Genomic DNA, 21680 nt, shown 5'->3' with positions numbered 1-21680 from the left:
GCCATAGTCTTTAAATATGATAACAATACAAAAGATCAGTGCATGAACAGTGCTTGACACATACAGTTTGACTTGAAAACCACACTAAAGTTTTCTCTCCTTTGTTGATATTTATTTGTACTAAACTGTGAGCTTTTGAAAGACATGATGGCTCATTTACTGCTCTGTCTTTAGGGCTTGGACACAGTCTGTTTCGTAATAGATGCTCAATAAATGTTTGCGAATGAATAAATGTAAGGTATGGCAACCCTTCTATAGTTACCGTTAAGCACTTGAAGTGAGTGACTGAGCACTGCTGATTTTGATCAGTGCCTACCAGGATACCCACAGGCTCTCTTCCACTCGGAAATGCTGTGCTTACTTGCCTTCTCCCTCTGCTTGGAAGAATCATTAGTCACTCTTGTCCTACAGCCACCTGCGCTGAAGTAGGCTTTGTTGAGTGGGACATGTGTGAGGAACTTTAATTCACAATGCAGGTGGTCTCCTTTGGGGATGTTTGATTTGAGGCTTATATTAGAAACTACCATTTGTTTACTGTGTCCAGAGCATCAGAAAACTGGTGCCATGTCATTTTAAAAATCAACAATAATGCAGATGTCATTTATTTGCATGGGAGAATCAGCACCACCTCCAGTTGGTCCCTGTTATCACCAGAGTGATCTTGTGTCTGCAAGATGGCCCTGTACTGTTATATCATCTAAAGCAGATCCTTTACATTTGGTGAGAATAACCCCTTCAGTTTAGTTATTCCGGAGAATTTATTTAATGGAATGTTTAAATGCCTTAAAAATATCTTCTTTAATCCTTGTAACTACTATGTAAAAACAGCCCTACTGAATATCTTCATTTTGCAGATAAAAAACTTGAGGCACAGAGGAGTTAGGTCACTTGTCCATGGTTGACAACTAGTAAGTGGCAGAGCCAGGTTTTGAAAGTAGACAGTGTGGCTCCAGAGGGTGGGGTTCTGCACCATTGTACTGTAAACATGTGACTGAGGTTCCACTAAGACCCCTGAAAATGAACTATTTTCATGCCACATCTCTTTTATTGGTGTTGCTTTAAATGTTAATTATGGTAATAAAAAGCACAACATAAAATTTACCTCCTTAACCATTTTTAAGTATACAGCTCAATAATGTTAACTCTGTTCATATTGTTGTGCAATAAATCACTAGAACTTTCTCATCTCGCAAAACTGAAACCTACACTGAACAAACAACTTCCCGTTTTCCCACCACATCTGCTTTTAAGTACTGTCATCCCAAGCATACACCCCAATCTAATAATATTCCATCAGACTATTATCATATGATGTAATAACAGGCAAACAGAGACAAGAGAACATTTTATTTGCATAATTAGTATATGCCCTGAATTCAAAACTTCTAAGAAATACACATGCACAAGAAATCTGAGGGTTTGAAATAAAAAGAAGTATCTTAGTAATTTTATCTTCTTTTTCCTCAGTTTCAGTTTTAGAATTTTGCAAGAGAAGACTTTTCTGTTGAAAATTCATCAGCATGGCCTATACCTGAATCATAATTTCAGGAATATGTTCTTGGTTAAAAGCCACAAAGACAAAAAAGCCATATTTAATTTTCTCGTTTCTTACATATAAGCAGTATTTTAACTATTATTTAACAATTTAATGAAAATAACTGATAATATAATTTATCTGCCTAAAGAAAATTGTAATCAGATAGTAGTAAAAGTACTATTATTTTATATATCTCTTTTTAAATAATAACAATTCTCATTAAATACTCTTTTGATGTTTTACAAAGACAATTGTGACATTCAATACAAAGTATTAGAGAACATAAATATACATTACATATATTTATAAGAATATAAATTTTATATCATTTCAGAAAAAGTACTAATCACTATAAATACACGCAAGGTTATACAATCTGTGTTTGAAAAAATAAATAAAAACTCTGAAAAGTATACATATTAATACACACATTCAATTCATATTTTTCATTATATTTACCATCATATTTGATTCACAATAACCCTGTGAAATAATACGAAATGCATGGTCATAAATAATATGGAAACAGACTAAGACTCCAGAAGGGTGTTGCTTAGGCTGAGTATAAATGTGGAGGAGAAAATGGAAAGAAGTTCCTGGTTGAGGGTCTCCACCAACACAGGAAATTGAGGAAGAACATGGCACATCAGAGGAAAAAGCGGTTAAGTACAGCCCAAGCCACAGCTGTGAATGGGGACATGCTAAGAGATGGGGAGGAGTGACAGACCAAATTCAGGTCCCAAAACAAAATAGTTTGAATTCGACTCCACAGAGTATTAAGGTGCAGGAAGGAGATTAAGCAAAGGAGTGTGACATGGTCAGAAATGTCACAGAGAAAAATATTGTACCATAAATCTATTTGCTAGAGTCAGGAATCATTATACTTCCAACTTTTGTATGCTATTCATTACCTTATGTTAGGTTGTGGTTCAGCTGTTAAGAAAACAAAACAAACAAATAAAACAGAAACAGACTCAGAAACAGAACAAAGGGATGGTTACCAGAGGGGAGAGGGTGTAGGGGTAGGTTAGAAAGATGAAGAAGAATAAGAGGTACAAACCTCCACTTATTTAAAAAAAAATTCACAAGGATGCAAAGTACAACATAGAGAAAATAGTCAATATTATCATAACTAATCAGTACTAAAATCACTGTGCTTATCATATAATAAGGAACATAAATATCAAATCATTATGCTGTACACATGGAACAATATAACATACTATTGTATATCAACTATACTTTAATAAAATAAATAAAAGAGAGGTACCTATAGAAAACAGGGGGAGGAAAGAATTGAAACTTTCAAATGAGTGACTGGCATGCCTCACATTCTTTTTAGCCTGTTCTGTGTGATAAACAGGAATGCTCAAAAGATCATGAGTGTTGTAGGTATGGGGAAGTAGTATTGTCAAACTTGAATCTTTGATATAAGATACTTCACCCAGTTAGAATTCTATTTCACTATGTTTGCTTTCTGCCTCTAAATGGGAATGGGACAAACCATTAAGAATAAAATATGTAATCAATAAAAGAGGAAGTCTGAGAAGATTTCTAAGTATCCCTCCAAGTTGGAGTAGAAGTAGTTAGGGATGATAAGGTTGTACAGATAGCTTTCATGTTTAAATTATTTAAAAGCACTTGGTAATTAATTCTATTACTTTGTGAATTATTCTAATGCCAAACAGTAAATGTTCTGATAGGCTTGGGGAGATGGTGAATAGCATCATACTTGGACATGTTAAGTGAAAGATGTTTACCAGTCATCAACAGGAGTAGCTCAAATAGCAAATATCATTACAATCAAATACAGTCAACAAATAACTATTTAACAAAAAAATATTCAAGTGTTTTCAATATTTCTCATTCTTTTCAAGCAATCATCAACTCCAGAAAATCAGGAAGATGATGTTTTTGAGTGCTATAAATTTTTTTTTTTTTTTGGTTTTTCAATTACAATTGTCCCCATTTTCCCCAATTTCTCTCCCCCACCCAACCCACCCCCTCTCCCGCAATCATATCCCTCCCCGTTGTCCATGTCCATGAGTCATTTATACGGGTTCTTTGACTAAGCCCTTCCCTTACTTATAGTGCTATAAATCTTTACACTTGCAAATAAAATATTTAAAAGTATTATCCATTTTTAAATTTACTCAAAATTTTTTGGGGGGAAAGAGGTTTGATCTAGCCATTTAGTTTCTTACCTTACAATAATATTCTAAAATATATTGTTTGGCAGCTACAGAAATCATTTTTAGTTAATAGACATATTTAAAGATATTTTCATATTCCAGTTATTCATACTTTTTCCTGTAATTCCCTGTTGTAATGTTTTTCATTAGTTCATCTAAGCTTATCATTTTTCACTCACTTGTTTATTATAAATCAAGAAACTTTTACCCTCTTCTCTCTTATGATTATTATCCTGTCTGATGGGGACCAAATAATTGAGACAGAATAAAGTAGCCAGATGAATGGAAGACAGCAGGTGCATTTGTATATTATGAAGTGTTTGCAAAATAATAAGCACTACATGAATAATGCATTTGAAGATTATTGTCTGGCAAATGATATTGAGCCATATATCCAAATCATCCTTCAATTACTGAAGAATGAATTACAAGAGCCTAAATACATCCAGTTTTATTAGACAGAAAATTCACCATGTGGGAGCAGGGAACTAGACAGAGTAAAATGGCTACTTTTTATTAATAGAGGATTAAAACCTGTCTATGTATCTATACCTATCTAAACATAATATATATGTATTTTTTCTATATATAAATAATTTCCTTACTCATGACTTTTAAGTCTAGTGTGTTTTTAACAATTGGGTTGACTTTTATGTAATGCAACAAACTATTATTGGCACTAATATTATTACTATAGTTTATTTTCAACTTAAATACTTATGCTTCTTTCTTTCAAATATTTAATATTTTAATAATTAAAATTAATTTCTATATAATTTAAATATGCACATTTATCTTATTTACATTAACCCTGAGGATAAAGTTAAGTAGTACATATTTCTATTTACATTTTATAGTCAAGGAAATACAAAAACAGTAGGAAATAGGCTTAAGGTTAATAAATTGCAGAACTGGAATTTTTCTTTCTTTTATAGCCCATTCCTTATTTTTCCCATTAAATTATTACCCTGTTCTTATTTTAAAAGTATAAGGTTTTGCTTCTATACAGTTTGCACATCTAGCAATGTAACAGACTGAGACATTCAATACAAAAATGAAGTAAAAAGTAAGAAACTCTTTGATTCAGTGCTCCTACGATTTAAGACTCAGGATTTGGGAGCTTTGGGCAGGCCACTATTCAATTCAGTTTACCTGTTGACTGGTTTTCTGTCTCCTGGCCAGGATGTGGCTGAACTGTTTGGGTTGCTACAGTTGACACAGCCGCAGGGACTTGCAAGATTCCCAACTGTACCTGCTGGGGCTGCAGCTGCTGCTGGAAGGCAGAGAGGAGCTGGACCCTTTGTTGGGGATGGCTTTGCTCAAGTCTTGTCTGGGTAAAGCCAGGCTGGGACTCCACTGCTTTTGGGGGCTGTGAAACACTTCTGATTGTTTGGGGGGAACTGAGAGGAACTTTCTGAGCTGGTAAGATTGCTCTTTGATGGGTTGAACGTCGCACACTTGAACGCTGTGGCACTGTTTGTTGACTATGAAATATACGTTGTTGTTGAATCAACTGATAGAACTGTGGTGGCTGCAGCTGTGGCGGTTGTGGCTGCAGCTGTAGCTGCCACTGAGGCTGCAGCTGTGGATGCCACTGAAGCTGGCGCTGTGGCTGACACTGAGGCTGCAGCTGTGGCTGCTGTAGCTGTAGCTGTGGCTGCTGTGGTGGCTGCTGTGGCTGTAGCTGTAGCTGAGGCTGCAGCCATGGCTGCTGTGGTGGCTGCAGTGGCTGCCATAGCTTTAGCTGCAGCTGTGGCTGCTGTAGCTGTAGCTGTGGCTGCTGTGGTGGCTGCTGTGGCTGTAGCTGTAGCTGCAGCTGTGGCTCCTGCGGTGGCTGCGGTAGCTGCTGTGGCTGTAGCTGTAGCTGAAGCTGCGGCTGTGGCTGCTGCTGGGTGTCCAAAATGACTGTACCTGGTAGAAGCTGGAGTAGAGTTATGGGCCTGGCATCTGAACCACTTTTTAAAATAAATCCAGTATCTTGTGAAGGAACCTGTGGTACATCAGGCTCTGCCTCTGGTGGCTGCTGGCTTTCTGAGCTTGGGATTTTGGGCTTGATTGGTACAGGATTCCTGGCCCTAGCAGTAGAGCCCTTTGCAGGATTGGAACCTCTCGTTACAGTCTGGACTGCCAGAAAAGGGCCTACCACTTGGAGGACCGTGGGGCTGGCAGACTTGGCCTTGACCTGGCTGGCCGGGGTGGTGTGTGACGAGCTGGCAGTGCATAGGGTGGCTACAGGAAGTGTGCTGACGCGGTTCACTTCCACAGAGGGTTTCTGCGGAAGACTTGGTGGCTTTCGAGCAGGGGCAGGAGATGGTGATTTTTGAAATCTGCTTGCCTGCTGGGAAGTCAAACTGTTATTACCTGAAGAACTGTTCCCTGAGCTGGAGGGAAGGCTGAGGGCTGGAGGGGTGTACTGGACTCTCTCCCCAGGTACTGCAGACTGAACAGACAAGGCTGGAAGCTGCTCTGCTTCTTTCCCTGCAGAAGGCAGGCTGAGGCTGGCTGAGCCACTCGAGCCCGGTGAAGCCTCGAAGGCACACTCGGCGCTGTCCTCCACCAATTCCTCAAACAGACTGACTACTTCCCCAGTGTCAATATTTGACTCAGCCATCAAACTACAGACTTGGTCATCTGTGAAGGAGTAAGGAGGAGACATCTGTATCCCACATCTGGCTTTTTTAGGTGAACTTACTTCTCCAGAGATAAATGGATCATTAAGAGACTGCATTAAGGTGGACTTTGTTGTCTGGGACTGTTCGCCAGTTTCACATCCAAATAGAGAACTATCATCTTTTACATCTTGGGCTAACCAGTCCGTTGGCTGTAAGTTGTCATATATGACAGACATCTTTACCCGCACTTCAGAAGAGCCCGCCAAGTCACAGGGTCTCTGTTTCCACATATCTACACTATTTCCTTCTTTGAAAATTCTGAGGTCATCCTGCTGAGCTGCTTGATTTTCTTTGCTTTTTTTGTGAGGGGCCGGACTACAAGACACCTCCTGCTGAGGATTCTGGGAGGTGACGGAATACCTCTCAGAGGCCCTTCTCATTTCGGGAGTGTTCATCTTTTGCTTGTTATAGAGCAGTCTGTTTTCAGTGCAGGCTACTGATACAGAAGGATCAAGACACAGAGGTTCAGCTGTAGCTAAGATCAGCTGGCTCTCAAATAAAAGTTTGTCCTCCTGGGTCCATTCTGGGTACTTGCTGGCTATGTTCTCCACGTCGCAGGCTAAGGTCTGCATCGTTGGGCGTAAGAGAATATGCCTGCTCTGGTAGCCGGGGGGCTCCGCGTTACTGCTCTGGCGGTAGTCCCGTATTTCTGCAACGACACACCCACGGTGGAAAATGTTAAGCTCCGATTGGTCCAGGACCTCCACCAATGCAGGAGGCAGCTCTTGTGTATCCAGGTATTCAAGAAGTTTCCTTTCCTTGTAAGGCAGCCTAATGGTCTCTGAATGTGTTTCATTTGGTCCCTTGAGCATCAGCGAATAGCCCTCATTTCCTGGGTGCAGGCTGACCACCAAACGGGGCAAGGACTCCCTCTTCGCAAGCTTTTCTAACAAGTTCACGTTCCTTACTAATTCCCCCGGAACCTCGGGCTCTTTTCCATATTCTTCAACGTATAGGTCATACAGTTTTTCATGGAGAGACTTTTCCCCACTCGATGAGTACTGACTTCTAGGAGGTCTGTGTCGCGCGCTTTCAATGACACGCTCCGCACGATCCAAAGCTTGTTCTAAAGCTTTTCGCATTGTGGTGTCAGATGGGGGCCCTAAATGAAGAGAAACTGTTAAGTGCGTCGAGGCACGGGAGGAATACTCTGTCTTTAACGTAACTGTATAGTTATGCAAAACACCGCAACTGCACAGTGGGCTACCAGTCTAACTTCAATAAGGGCACCAAGAAACCAGCCCCCGCAAAAGAGCTACACAAAATCCTCCCAAGTTTCCAAAAATACCTTTATTTGTACAGGCTCTGATCTCTGTGTTGGGCCTCGGCTAATGTCTGGTGCTCCTACCTCAGTCGGAAGGCCACGTTGCGTATTTGCGTCACACAGTTTTTACGTACGTGCATACTCGCGTCACGCAGCTTTTTACGTACATGTGTAACTTCCGCCCTCTTGGTGAATGGCCCTTCATTTGTCCTCACATCCTGTTCGAGTGCCTGCATTTCCTATTGGCAGTTGGGCCAGGCATTTATGTCCAGTTCGTGCAGTTTTTACAAGATAACGACAAAAACCACTGCTAGGGACAGATGCAGTTTCACCCTCTTTCCCACCCATTTTTTTGTTTGTTTTTTTCTTTTGTTTGTGTTTTTTTTGTAAAACAACAAAGATTAAGTACAAAATGTATATGTCCTATGTGCTGTCCTCTTTCATGTAAAAACTATGTATGTTCACCCTGCAGCTTCATTTGAGAATGATTTATAAAGGATTCAGACAGTAGGACCAGTGACAAGTGACTCATCAAGGAGGAGTTCAGTTTCCTTGGGGAGGCAAACAAGTAACCAATAATCACTATTTATAAACTTTTGGACAGAGTGATAAAGGGGAGAAGGTGCTCAACAAGGGGTTATGAGAAAAACTATTCCCAAAGGCGGTAACAGTTGCAAATGAATACAAATTTATCAGACAAATAAAAGGGGTCAAGTCATGGCAATTCTGCGTTCGGAGGGAAATACAGATGAGGATGTTGTCAACATCTATTTGAAATTATTTTCCAGCGAGTTCCCACCAACCGTCAAGTGTATGTCACAAGTTACCTAATGGTTCAGGGATTTTACAAGGCAGCAATTTTTTAACCTCATTTTTCAAATGAAACTGACATTCGACCAACTTAAGTAATGGGCTCAAGATTATAAAACAGTAAGCAGTTGAAGCAGTGTACAGATCTAATCTTTCAATCTAAAACCTGATCTCTTTCCACTTTTCTAAGAAAATACCCCTAAAGAAGAGGAGCACTTGGAAACATTGATACGGAATTTGGTGGCAGGTGCCCCACTGGGTATCTTCTAAAGATGATATTCAAATTTTGTGGGTTTTTAAAAAATAATATAATACATCAAAGTACTTATTTCAAAGCAAAACCGATCACTCATGAATATGCCCTTTTAGAACCAGCCAATGTACTTCTAAAGTTCACATGGAAATGTAAACACCAAAGAATAGTGAAGTTTTTTAAAATAATTATTAATGGCAGGAGACTTGCCTTACCAGATATTGTATCATATTATAGTGTGTTACTGGTACATAAATTTCAAGACATATAAGTTTAACAACTTGAGATCTAAGAAATAATTCCCAAAACATATAGCAGTTTGTTTTACAATAAGAGTTGCGCTGCATGTCAGTGGAGAAAAACGTGAAGTTTTCACTCACTGGTGATGCGAATAAGAACACCTGTGTGAAAATAAAAAAGCTTTTGTCTATTACCACTTCTTTTTATTTCATTTTTTCTTTTTTTATTGAAATTATTTAGGGTGATGCTGGTTAACAAAATTATACAGGTTTCAGCTGCAGAATTCCACATCACCATCACCATTTATTCCCTCTATACCCTCCTCCACCTCTTCACACTTCCCACCCTCAGCAATCACCACACTGTTCTCCATGTCCACAAATTTTCTCCTTTTCTCTTTTTTGCTCAATTCCTCCCACTCCCCAACTAAATGGATCAATCATGAAACTATAAAAGTATTCAAATAAAATATTGGAGAATTTATATATATAAATTCTAAATGCCACAAAATCTAGAAGTAAGTTGTAAAATGAAAGGTTGATACAATTATTACAAATAAAAACAAGCTCCATGACAAACAAAATAAATTTAAATGATAAATGAGGAGATAGTAATTGCAATATACTTCAAAAAGAACTAATATCCTTAATGTAAAAAGATTCTTACAGTCTGTCATGCTCTTTTATATTCTATTTTGTGTTCATTTTTTTCCTCACAAGTTAAGTTTATAATGATACCTTTATATAACCACTTTTAGTCCTCTTTTTTTCTTATTTGGATTTTTACTTTTATGTCAGATTTAAATAATATTTTAATGCCCATCTATATCGTAATGAATTAGGTTACTCTGTGTTCCTTTCTCCCTTCTCTTTGCATTTTTCAGTTGTGTCATCTCTGCTGCATCACAGTGAAAACTTTTGCACATTATTCTCTGAACCTTAATACTGCCTTTATTTTAGTACCAGATGTTCAAATATGTATGTTCATTACCACAATTTCTCCAAATCTTTATCTTTTCATTGTAAAATTCTCTATTTGTAGGAAGGGTTCATATGTTCAAGAAGGGTTCATATTTCATGAGATTTTTTTAAACCTTGCTGGTTATAAAATCCTGGCTCCCACTCTATCCTTTTCTTTAGGTTTTTGACAATTTTGTTCTGCTATTGTTGCATTTTGTGTCTTCTTTACTGTATAAGGACTTGGCTATTTTCTTCTGAAACTTCAGAAGACATTTTCTTCTTTAAAAAAGTGCGATAGCTTTACTAAAATATTTTTTTGGAATTGACCATTCTTTCTCAGTTCTTCCAGGTACATCATAGGGTCCTTTTGATATGTAAATTCAGATATTTTGTTTCAACAAAGTTTTATTTTATTATAATCTTAAAATATTTCCTCTGTTCCTTTGATTTGCTTTTTTTTTCCTTCAGGGATATCAGTATGTTGGATAATCTCTTCTTGTCCTTTCCATTATATTCTTTCTGAATCTTTTTCTCATGTCTTTTCTGTCCTTTATGACCCTATGCTAATTGTGGTTATACCTATTCTCACTCAGGAACTCTGTTAGTATTGTAATGCTGCCATAACAAATTACCATGAACTCAGTGGTGTAAAACAGCACCCATTTTTTTCCCACAGTTATGTAGGTCAGAACACAGGGCAGGCTCAGTTTAGAGTCTCACAAGTCAAAAGCCAAGGTTGGCTGGGTGAGGCTCTTAACTGAAGCATATTGGGAAGAATCCACTTGCAAGTTTACTCAAGTATCATAGTTGGCCCAATTCAGGTTCCTGTGGTAATAGGATCAAGGTTCCCATTTTCTGGCTGGTTTTCAGCCAGGGGCCACTCTCAGCTTCTAAAATTTGCTCACATTCTTTGACAAGTGTCTCCTTCCATCCTCAACCCAGTGATCACATGATTCATGTGTCTCTGACTTCATCTTCTGCCCCTGTCTGGAGAAAACTCTGGTGACACCCGAAAAATTCAAGATTATCCTCCCTATTTTAAGACATGCTGCCACTTATCATACCACAATTACAGGGTGGTAACTCGTATTCACATTCTGGGAATTAGAGTGGATCACTTGGGGACTGGCTATTTTAGAAATTCTGCCTACCACCATCACCTTCAAATATGGACCTCATTTGTGCCTGTCTTTCCTGAGTTTGACTAGCTCCTGTTTCACATCTTCGTGTGGTTTGTCCTTTTCTATTTGGAGGTTTTTTTAAATAAAATTATGATTCATCATTCGTATTCTTCCACTTAGAAATTGCTCATGTATAAAATTTCTGTTGGAGTGTCAAGTTAAAATGTCCCTCTGCTTTGTGCAAATATGAATGTAGATACATGCAGATGTGTTCTGCAGTGGTTTTATTGATTGAATTAATTATCAAGTGTTTGGCTTTTTATACCCCAAGCTAGCAATAGAAGATATTTTGATTGCATGGTTCACTTGATTTCATATTTCAAACCACCTTCTTTTGCTGACGTTATGACATGTAGATTTTGGTGGTGGTATTTTAAACAAGTGGTACATTTTTTTTCAAAGTATGGTTTCTTCTCATTCTTTGACACTATCTTGATTCATTAGAGTTTTTTATCTTTAGTCACTTCCTCTTTTTCTCTTCATCACTGCCTTCAAAGGACATGTTTCCTCTTAAAGGTGCCTCATTCTTCCTATGAAGAAACGACCAACACGACCCTATGCTTTTTTTATGCTTTTTTTTTTTTCTCATTCCCCAATAGCCACTACTCTAGTCTACTTGTTCTAAGTCATTTTTCAGTATTTCCCAGCTCCAAATTTGGCCTAAATTTTTTCTTTTTTCCTTTTTTTTCTTTTCTTTTTTCTTTCCTTTACTGTCTTTTTTTCTGACGGCCTCAAGATTTTATACAAATCAATAAAAATATAAGGTCCTGAAACCAAGAGGAAATAAAGGATCAAAATGACAGTTCACAAAAGAAAGAGTACAATTATTGTTTAAGTATATAGAAAGATATTCAGCTTCACAAATAGAATTGCAAGTTAAGCCTAAAGCAAAACACCATATTTTTATCTATTAGGTTGTCCAAGTTGAAAATACTTCATAGCTTATCATGTTAGTTAATGGTGTGGGGAAACAGAAACTCTCAAAACTATTGTTAATTGGTCCAATTTCTATGGATAGCAAAGAACCTGTTGATAGGATATGTCCCCCAGGTTTGGCTCATAGATGAGAATTTTCTACCATTGGCATGTACTTATTAAAAATGTACTTACATTTAAATTTTTTCTCAGAAGTGCAGCATTTACTCAGTTATTCTGTGCACTGCCAGCACACACATCTTACCCATCAGTGGGGGCAGCAATACTCATTTTGAGTATCACTTGGTAACATAAAAACACTCAAAAGGAAATGAAGCACAAGGACAGAAACTTAGGGCAATCCTAGCATGTAGCAGAAAAGGGAAAGAATGAACAGAGGCCCAAAAGGAAAAGCAAGGAGAGGCCCTCTAATAAAATATAAAGATGAATGGACATAAATAATATTAAGTGTCATATTTTACTCAGGCCTTGTAAAGATTGAAATCCAGGAGATTATTGCCAATTCTAGTAACAACATTTTCTGAGAAATATTGGTGAGAAAATTCATCCCATGGTAGAAAAGAGGATGAGCGTATGTTGAGAAAGCGAGGAGAGCAGTTTATACTGCCGTGGAATAGTTTGTATTAGTGAAAGGATAGAGGTAAATTGCAGTCAGACAGAGAAGGCACACAAATGCACAGACACCAAATACCTCTGTGCAAATACTCTCAATGATGCACTAATGGATCAGATAAATGTAACAGGTGTAATGATATTATCAATAATTTATTTTGAAATTTAAGAAAAGATGCAAACCTTCATGAAGACTTTTATTTGGTAAATAAGAAATGAACATACCCCAAACCACAAAAATTAATGACTTGTTCATGTTCCCTTCTTTATACATTATAGATGTAATAAGCGGTCGATAATGACATCAGTAACTACAAAGTGAAATTATGCAGTGATTCTTTGTATAGATTGAATCCCAGATAAATCCATGTTAGTAAAAGAAAAGTAGAATCCAGAAACAACTTAATAGCTTTTGCAAATTAGCCACCAGGGTAGTCAATTTCAGTTGTATTTTATAAACTAAAGAACAGAAGGGCTTTGAGAGTGGGAATGATTACAATGCTGCTGCATAAATTGTAGCTTTAAGAAAGCAGTCAAGGAAAAGATGTCCAGTTAATCATTGTGATATTTTTCACATGTGCATGAAGAATAATGTAGGAAAACCTTGTGTGCTGATAAGACAATATAATGGAGTTGAACTCCCTTATTCTATAAGAGTCCTCTCCTTTTTTTTTTTTTTTTTTTTTTTTTTTTGTGCTAATATGGACTTTTAAGGGGAAAGAAGATATTGTAACTGGAAATCATGTATACAATAAAGCCACTTTCAATTCTTTTTAAAACAGTTGCTTCATTTGAGAGGAACATAAGAAATGATCTTATCGGATTGGTAGGAAAGTAGCTTCGGCATCTGATTGTTGCAAAGTCTCCTCTATAATTATTCCACCTTCCATCTGGCTGGGGCTAAGAGTTTTTCCTATGGTCCCTCCTTCTGAAACTACTGAGTTTCAAAATGTCTGTTCTACATAACCAGCTATGGCCATCCACAGATATTTCACTATGCACTTTTAGAACCCCTGGAGTACTGACCCATCTAACATTAAGAAAGGAGAACAGAGCTAAGAACACACAAGTCCTCAGTCATCATGTTTTATTTATTTGTCTTACCACTGCTACATCTAGGGATGCATTCTATGTTAGGCCTCCATCAACTGCAGCTGTCTCTGGCAATAAAATGCGACAGGTTTAGCCGACTTTCACATATATGGGACTTCCCTTCCAGAAAGGGTGTTCTAGGCATACTGAACCTTCCTATAAAAATGGAAAGTTGTATCTGGAGAACAGGAATTGAAGAGGGCTGTATTCCAGGTTATTAAACAGAAAGAGTTATGTGATTTGTCTCTTTTATGAGGTGCTGCTAGAAAGGAGATGAGACTTTTAAGAAGGGGTGACCTTGATATAAATTCCATATTTAGCCAGTGGTGAAATATTATGAATAATGAAGAGTATGTGAAACATTGGGCATAACTGGGAAGATTCAAGAGATGTAGGGAGGTTGACGATCTAAGGAGTGAAACCAGCACTGCAGATAATGCAATACTAATAGCAATGAAATATTCTGTAACAGTGTTTTTATTACAAAGTCTGTTTACAGCAGGATGTGATTTGCTTCTCACAACATCTGTATGGAGTCAAATATTCCTATAATTTTATGATCAGGTAACTGAAGTTTAGGGAAGACTTACTCGTCTATGATCACACAGCTTGTTGGTGAATTCTTTTGCCCATGAAAACCTCCTATTCTTTCAGTGTTCTCTATCACAGTTGAATAAAGATTAGACCTACTTTTGGTTTTTAAACTTTTAATCATATCTCTAACATCATTCTATGGCATTATATTCTGAGAATCTAAATGTAAAGTATTTTATTCCATTTTATTTGTCCATAATCCTTAATATAATTGCCACATTGTAAGCATGGTTCTATTTATAAAGAAATACAAGTCATTATGACATTCTTTTTATTAAAAGTGGCCAAGTAGTATTTATACTATTTGTTCTTCTAGTGAACTGTAGCTGATTCAGATTAATAGCTCTTCTTTCTAGTCAGAAAACTCCAAAAATTACTATTGACTGAAATTGATACTAAAATTGCATAACACCATTGAAAAGAAACCAACTTTGATGTATGCATAAATCATATAGAATTACAAAGTCTCTCCCCCAAAAAGTCTAATTCTGCCTTTAAATGAAACCAACTCACAGTTTAATTCTGCTCTTTATTTCTTTCTCCCATTTTTGTTTTTGATGTATAAATCAAAGTCTTCCATCATAGATAAGAAAATGTTAATGTACCTTAATGTATTAAGTATGTCATGTTTAAACAATGCTATTTGTAGTATTTTTAAATATATAACTATATAATTTGTTTACCTTTTTCTTTTCCTGTATGTGAGACTTTTAGGAATTTATGTATAATGTTAATTACATGCTTAGATATTTGTTTCCTAAACTACTGTATTGGCCAGGATATAGCCAGTTAAAGCAAATTCATTCCAATCGTTCAATTTGGGGGGATTTAATATGGAAACAGGTTATAAGTATGTTAGAAGAGCTGAAATGGCAGAACATGAGGCAATCTAGGGTTAGCTACAGGAGGATGCTACTACCACCCTTATATCTGGGTGGAGGGAAGAACAATGAAGTAGTATCATACCTATAAGCTAAAATGCCAGATTCTCTCTTGGAAAAAATCCAACCTTGAAGTCAGTTAGTAACAGAGCCTAGAAATTACAGAATGTATTTATGGAATAAGGCAGAGAAGACTCCACCTTCCATGGTACTTACACCTTAAAGAAAAGATATAAAATCAAGAAAGTATCAATTAGTGATAATGATAGGATAAATATAAAGCAGCTTAGTATACTAAAAAATTACAAATCTTTATTGTTCTCATTGACTTTTGGTATTAACTTGATTTTTTTATATATTGCATTTAAATAATATTTAACTTAATGTTGAGTTTCTGGTACCCCCTTGCTTACTTCATGCCTTTCCATGGATGTAAGACTATAATGTCTTAAAAGAGTCCTAGCCATTGTGCTTGAGAAACTAGGTGAATGGTGTGGTTATCAGTAAGTTAGGGGAGACAAGAGTAAGAGTACATCTGAACGTAAAAATAAAAATTTACTTGTAGGTCACATTAAGTCTGAAGTAATTTCTTGAAATTTCAAATAGGTATGATAAATAAGCAACTAGATATAGAAATCGAAACTTCAGAGACAGTTTCAAGCTAGAGATACAAATACAGGAGACCAAACATAGAGATAGTATTTGAAATGAGTAAGAGTGTTAAATGAGATTACATAGAGGACAATTAAGTGAGATAATGCATGTAAGCTTTTTGAAAATAATAGCTTTATTGAGATATAATTTACATATTTATATAATTCATTCATATAAAGGATACAATATAATATTTTTAAATTGTGATAACATATACATAACATTAAAATTTACTGTTTTAGCCATTTTTAATTGTACAATTTGGTGACATTTAAGTATATTCACAATGTTGTGTAACCATCAACTCTATTTCCAGAATTTTCCATCATCCCAAACAGAAACTCTGTACCCATTAAAGCATAACTCCCCATTCCTTCCTTTTCCGCAGATCAGAGTTAACTGCTGTCTTACTTTTATCTCTATAAGTTTACCTATTCTAGGTACATAATTTAAGTAGATTCATACAATATTCGTCCTTTTGTGTCTGTCTTGTTTCACTTAACATACCATTTTCAAGCTTTATTCATATTGTAGCATGAGTCAGAATTTTATTCCTTTTAAAGGCCAAAAGATTCTCCATTGTGTGTATATGCAATACTACATTTATACCACATTTTGTTTATCCTTTTAGTTTTTGATGGACATTTGAGTAGTATGTAACTTTTTGCTCTTATAAGTAATGCTGGTGTGAACATTGGTGTATAAGTCCTTGATTTCCATTCTTTTAAGTATATACTTAGGAGTAGAATTCCTGGATCATACGGTAATTCTATGTTTGAATTTTGAGGGCCCATCAGCCTGGTTTTTCACGGCAGCTGGCTGGAACATCTTACGTGCCTACCAGCAGTGTTCAAAAGTTCCAGCTGCTTCACATCCTTGCCCAAATTTGTTGTTTTCTGTTTTTTATTAATAGCTATCCTAATGGATTTGAAGTATTATTGTATTAAGCGTTTTGCACAATGTTCTTCCCCCCCACCAGTTCATCTCAGTAAGAGAGAAGCTCCATAAAAACATGTGCTTGGCTTATTCACTATTTCATCCCCAGCTGGTCCAGACACAGAGTCTTTGCTCACCAAATATGTATTCACAGAATGAATGAATTTTATGTGAATTTTACCTATCAGTACATGATAGTTAACTCACTCCTTTAATAAATAATAGTTTAATAACCATTCCTGTATTATCTTGTGTAAACCATGCTGGGCCTGATGGTTTTGTTTTGTTTTATGAAATAGAATGCCTTTTCTCTGAAAAGTTTCAGCAGCAACATGGTGCATTTACATAAGATAAAACTCTCTCAAACCATCACAGAAAAAAAAAAAGAGGTGAAAGAATTGAAAATATGAAATTAGAAAGTGGTGGGAAAAGCAAGCAAGATGTTCCATGTTACCTTCAAATTAGAGCACTAAGCTTCTGTATGAACATGTGGAGAAGTGACTGCAGTCTTTTCTTCGGGGAGCAATTTTGGCTTTTATTTCCATTTCCCCAATCCTTTCTTTAGGTGAGTAATAGTTTTCACGGAAACAGACACTGTTGCATCTTTTCTGTGTCTGCAGAAATTGCGCCACTTTCTAAATATGCTGTTCAAAGAGGTTACTGTCTACAAGAAACTCTGGTCGTGAATGTTAACATCCTATCTTTAAAACTACACCGTTCTCCAGGGTTTGGAAATATTCATCTCTGTCAATTTTATGAATAGATGAAGTATTTGTCTTATACACGTAATTAAGAATATGGTATAAATACCCTGTATACTTAAGCTTATTTACTGTCTTCAGAGTTAATTTTATATATTACTTAACATATTTTAAGTGTAAAGCAAAGCTGTTACTAAGAAGTATTTAGTTGCAAAGTACAACTGATTAAAACATATTTCATTGTGACATTTAAAAAATAATTAGAGAAGTATTAGTAGGAAAAAAAAAAACACTGATTATGTGGGCTGTTCCCTAATATTGTCCAGATTTGGTTTACATGCAGTAGGAAAAAAGGCACGTTTTTTGATTTTTCAAAAAAATTAATCAGACATTTAAAAGGTCTGCTTGTGAATCAGTGTAATTTCAGTGAACTCTAGTATTTCTCTGTGTTCTTTAAAGATCAATATAGTTCTTGGTTTTTGTTTCTGTTTTTTTTCTGTTGGAAGTTTTCCTGGAATTTTCAGATTAGTCAAGCATCTGAATCCTATAGCTCACCTTTCTCCACATCAGTCCAGGAGCAAGATTTAACAGGACCAGAACTGTTACAACCATTTTACAACAAGCTGCCTATGTGATGCTGGGAGAGAAAAAAGTGATTTGCGGCTGACCCAAATGTGGCCTACTCATTTGCCCTTCTTTCCCTTCTCTTTCCAATCAAGAAGGTCAGCCACTACCAGAAGAGGGTCTATTGTGTGCAGAGTGGGAGAAGGAGATAATCAGGGGATTACAGGTGGCTGTTCCAGGCCAGAGAATCTTTACAATTGTATTTCATTTTTTTCGCCTGGCCCAGAAGAAACATCCGCTGTCAGGAACTGTGCACTGTGTCAAAGAGGCATACAACCAAAGTGGAGAAAATACTGTGGTGGGCATAGGTGAGAGCTATTTAGAAGGATTAGCGAAAAAGATGCATGTTCAGAACTATGTAGCCATTAACTCATAGTCAATTCATTCATTGAACAAACTTCTATTGAGAGTGGCTACTATATGACTGACACCATTCTAGGCATGTAGGCAAATTATTAGATCTTTGAAGTCCTTAGTCTCAATAGGCAATCACAGTGAACAGATTCCTGTAATGGATTATTCTCCACATGCCAGCAGAAATTGGATGGTTCCTAAGGAGATAAAGAATTTAAAACATATTTTTAAATTTCCTGATTCATCAGAAATTTAACTGTAGAATAACCTCATGACCCCATGTTTCTGTCCCTAGGTATAACTATTGAAAGTAGGTACGCAAAAAAAATACTTGTGCGTGGGTGTTCATGACAGCATGATTCTCCATAGTCAAAATATGGAAGCAAACCTAAGTTTCCATCAGTTTATATATGAATCAAATAACTATGGTATGTCCCTACAATGGGCTGTTATTCAGCCAAGAAGGGGAATGATGCATACTCCAATATGGACTAACCTTGAAAAAATGATGCTTAAGTGAAAGGAGCCAGACACAACAGTTCACATGTTGTACAATTCCTTTTATATGAAATATTCTGAAGAAGCAAATCTACAAAAATAGAAGCAGATGGGTAGTTGTCCAGGGCTGTGGAGATGGGAAAATAGGGATCGATTGCTAATGGGTAAGGGTTTCCATTTGGAATGATGAAAATGTCCTGGAAGTAAATAGAGGTGATGATTGTGCAACATTATGAATATACCAAGTGACACTTATTTTGTACACTTTCAAATGGTTAATGGTTAATTTTATGCTCCATGAATTTTACCTCAGTTAAAAAAAGATGCCTCTCAATTCAAACAGTATACAGCTAACTTGCTTATTTTACATAGAGGAGAATACATATTAGCAGAGAAGACAGCAAAATAAGTGGAGATAAATAATTGGAAATTGTGATTATTATGAAGAAAATAAACAAAGGGATAAGATGGCTAAAGGTTGACAAGGTCAACTATAGGCTTATCTGAAGAAATGATTCATGTTTTACACGAGCTTAAGTCCATATCCTAGGCCTCCTCTTCCTTCAATGACATGTTTTTTTCCTCCTCTCTCTCTCTGTCTTTTCTTCTCCCTTTAGAGGAGGTCTGGAAGGAGATCAGGGGTTCCACAACAGTAAAGTATGCAAGTGCGCATGCCCAGAGAAATACTGGACTAGGACTTCACACATGTGACCTCCTCAACATTCTTCTTCCTCAATGTTCCAGGAATATTAGACTAATAAAATAAAATGGGAAAATTATATCATTCACTTTCCATCAAAAAAGGGAAATAATTCTTTTGAATGTATAGTTAGCAGAAGACCATAGATGAAGTTCAACTTTCCAGTTAAATTCTTTTTAAAGGCTTTTTTGAAGGAGAAAGCGAGAAAGTGACATTTTTAGGTCTTATCATTTGCTCAGTCATCTCACTCTAATCTTTTCAAAATTTGATTTCAGCCTCAGTTAAATCACTAGGTACTCCAGAGCTCTTCTGAAAAGAAAACCCAATCCATACAAATTTCACATTTAGTGCCAGTAGCTGCAAGCATAGTGTGTGTAAGAAAGATAACATAAGTCTCTTTCAGGGCATGTGGCTCTAAGGTATCCCTGGAGTGAGTGAGCTCCCAGCATTGTTGGCCAGTCCTGTAGATTAGCCATAGTGCCAGCAATCTTTGAAGCCAGATGTGCTTTTCAGTCTTAGAAGTACTGCATATTCCCAGCAACTGAGAGTCTCCATCTATAAAGCCACCAGGTGGAATCTGCAAAGAATGTGTGTAGGTATAGTCATATCAACACCGACAAGCAGGAAAAGTCACCATCAGCAGGCCAGAAATGGGGAGGTGCAGCCAGAGGAAAGAAATCAATGGTTTTAAAAGGACAAAAGTTGAGGAAACCCAAAATGTGTACATGAGAAAAACACTGAGAAGAAAAGACAAGAGCCACTGAAACTCTAAAAAATAGGGTGAAAAGATACCAAGAACTGGACAGAGCTCTATCAAGTGGATAAATAATAATTTAATTAGAACAGCAGCCCTAGCCATTGAATTGGAAAAACAATATTAACATGAGGCTACTATGCTCAAGATACATTCCAAAGAAAGTGATGTGCCACCAGGTGGGGAGAGTTCCCGAGGAGGGTGCAGAGGTCTGAGACAGAAATGCAGCCAAACCAAAGGACTGAGGCGGCCCTGCCAGGAGGAGAAAACACTAAAAGATGGCACTGCCAGAGAGAGGCCCTTATTATTTCAGCAACTGGGAGCTCCAGCTTGCCTGCCCGCTCCACACCCAGGCACCATAAGGAAGGGAAACTCCCCAGTGGACAGGCTGCCCCAGTTATATGAGCCCTGCAATCAACTCTGCCATTCAAGGAGAGAAAACCACAAGTCATCAACGGCGTTTCTCTTTCAAATACATAAATGGACAACAAAAGAGCATCAGATATTTGAGGACAAACAACTGAATTAAAGGGAGGATCAATAGAAACAAACACATGAATGTACAAACTGACCCCAGAAGGACCAGAGAAAATTAAAGGACATAGCGTTTAAAAAATAGTGATTCCAAATGATATTTTCATAGGGGAGAGTGCAAAGAAAAGTCAATAAAATTTAGTTTGACGGTTCAGAGGTTCTTGTTTCTTGCATCACTGGTCAAACTAAATTTTATTGACTTTTCTTTCTGGTGCAGCCACTATGGAAAACAGTATGGAATTACCTCAAAAGATTAAAAATGGAACTGCCTTTTGAACCAACGACTCCACTACTAAGATTATATCTGAAAAATCCTGAAACACCAATTGAAAAGAACTTATGCACCCCTATGTTCATTGCAGCCCTGTTTACAATAGCTAAGTGCTGGAAACAGCCTAAGTGCCCGTCTGTAGATGAGTGGATCAAAAAGCTGTGGTACATTTACACAATGGAATACTATGTAGCAGAGAGAAAGAAGGAACTCCTGCCATTTGCGACAACATGGATGGAACTAGAAAGAATTTTGCTTAGTGAAATAAGCCAGGCAAAGAAAGCAAAACACCATATGATATCACCTAATACAGGAAACTAAAGAACAACACAAACAAAAGAACTAAATAGAACAAAGATCAGAATAGCAGTCAGTAGGGGGGAGGGGAGGGAGAGAAGGGGGATAAGTAAGGGAAGGGTTTAGTCAAAGAA

General features: G+C 36.9%; 1 protein-coding gene and 1 pseudogene across 1 annotated transcript in view; one reads left to right on the top strand and one right to left on the bottom strand.

The window, feature by feature from the left end:
• Nucleotides 1-21680, top strand: part of IL1RAPL1 (interleukin 1 receptor accessory protein like 1) — a 598169-nt gene that overhangs the window by 54531 nt on the left and 521958 nt on the right. The gene's annotated exons all lie outside the window — the stretch shown is intronic.
• On the bottom strand, nucleotides 4868-7483 carry LOC149991706 (transcription factor SPT20 homolog pseudogene; annotated as a pseudogene).

The sequence above is a fragment of the Furipterus horrens genome, unplaced genomic scaffold (assembly GCF_987537825.1).
Source record: "Furipterus horrens unplaced genomic scaffold, mFurHor1.1.pri manual_scaffold_17, whole genome shotgun sequence".
Taxonomy (NCBI): Eukaryota; Metazoa; Chordata; class Mammalia; order Chiroptera; family Furipteridae; genus Furipterus; species Furipterus horrens.
The sequence above is the reverse complement of the archived record's forward strand: the minus strand, read 5'-3'. Positions and strand labels throughout refer to the sequence as shown.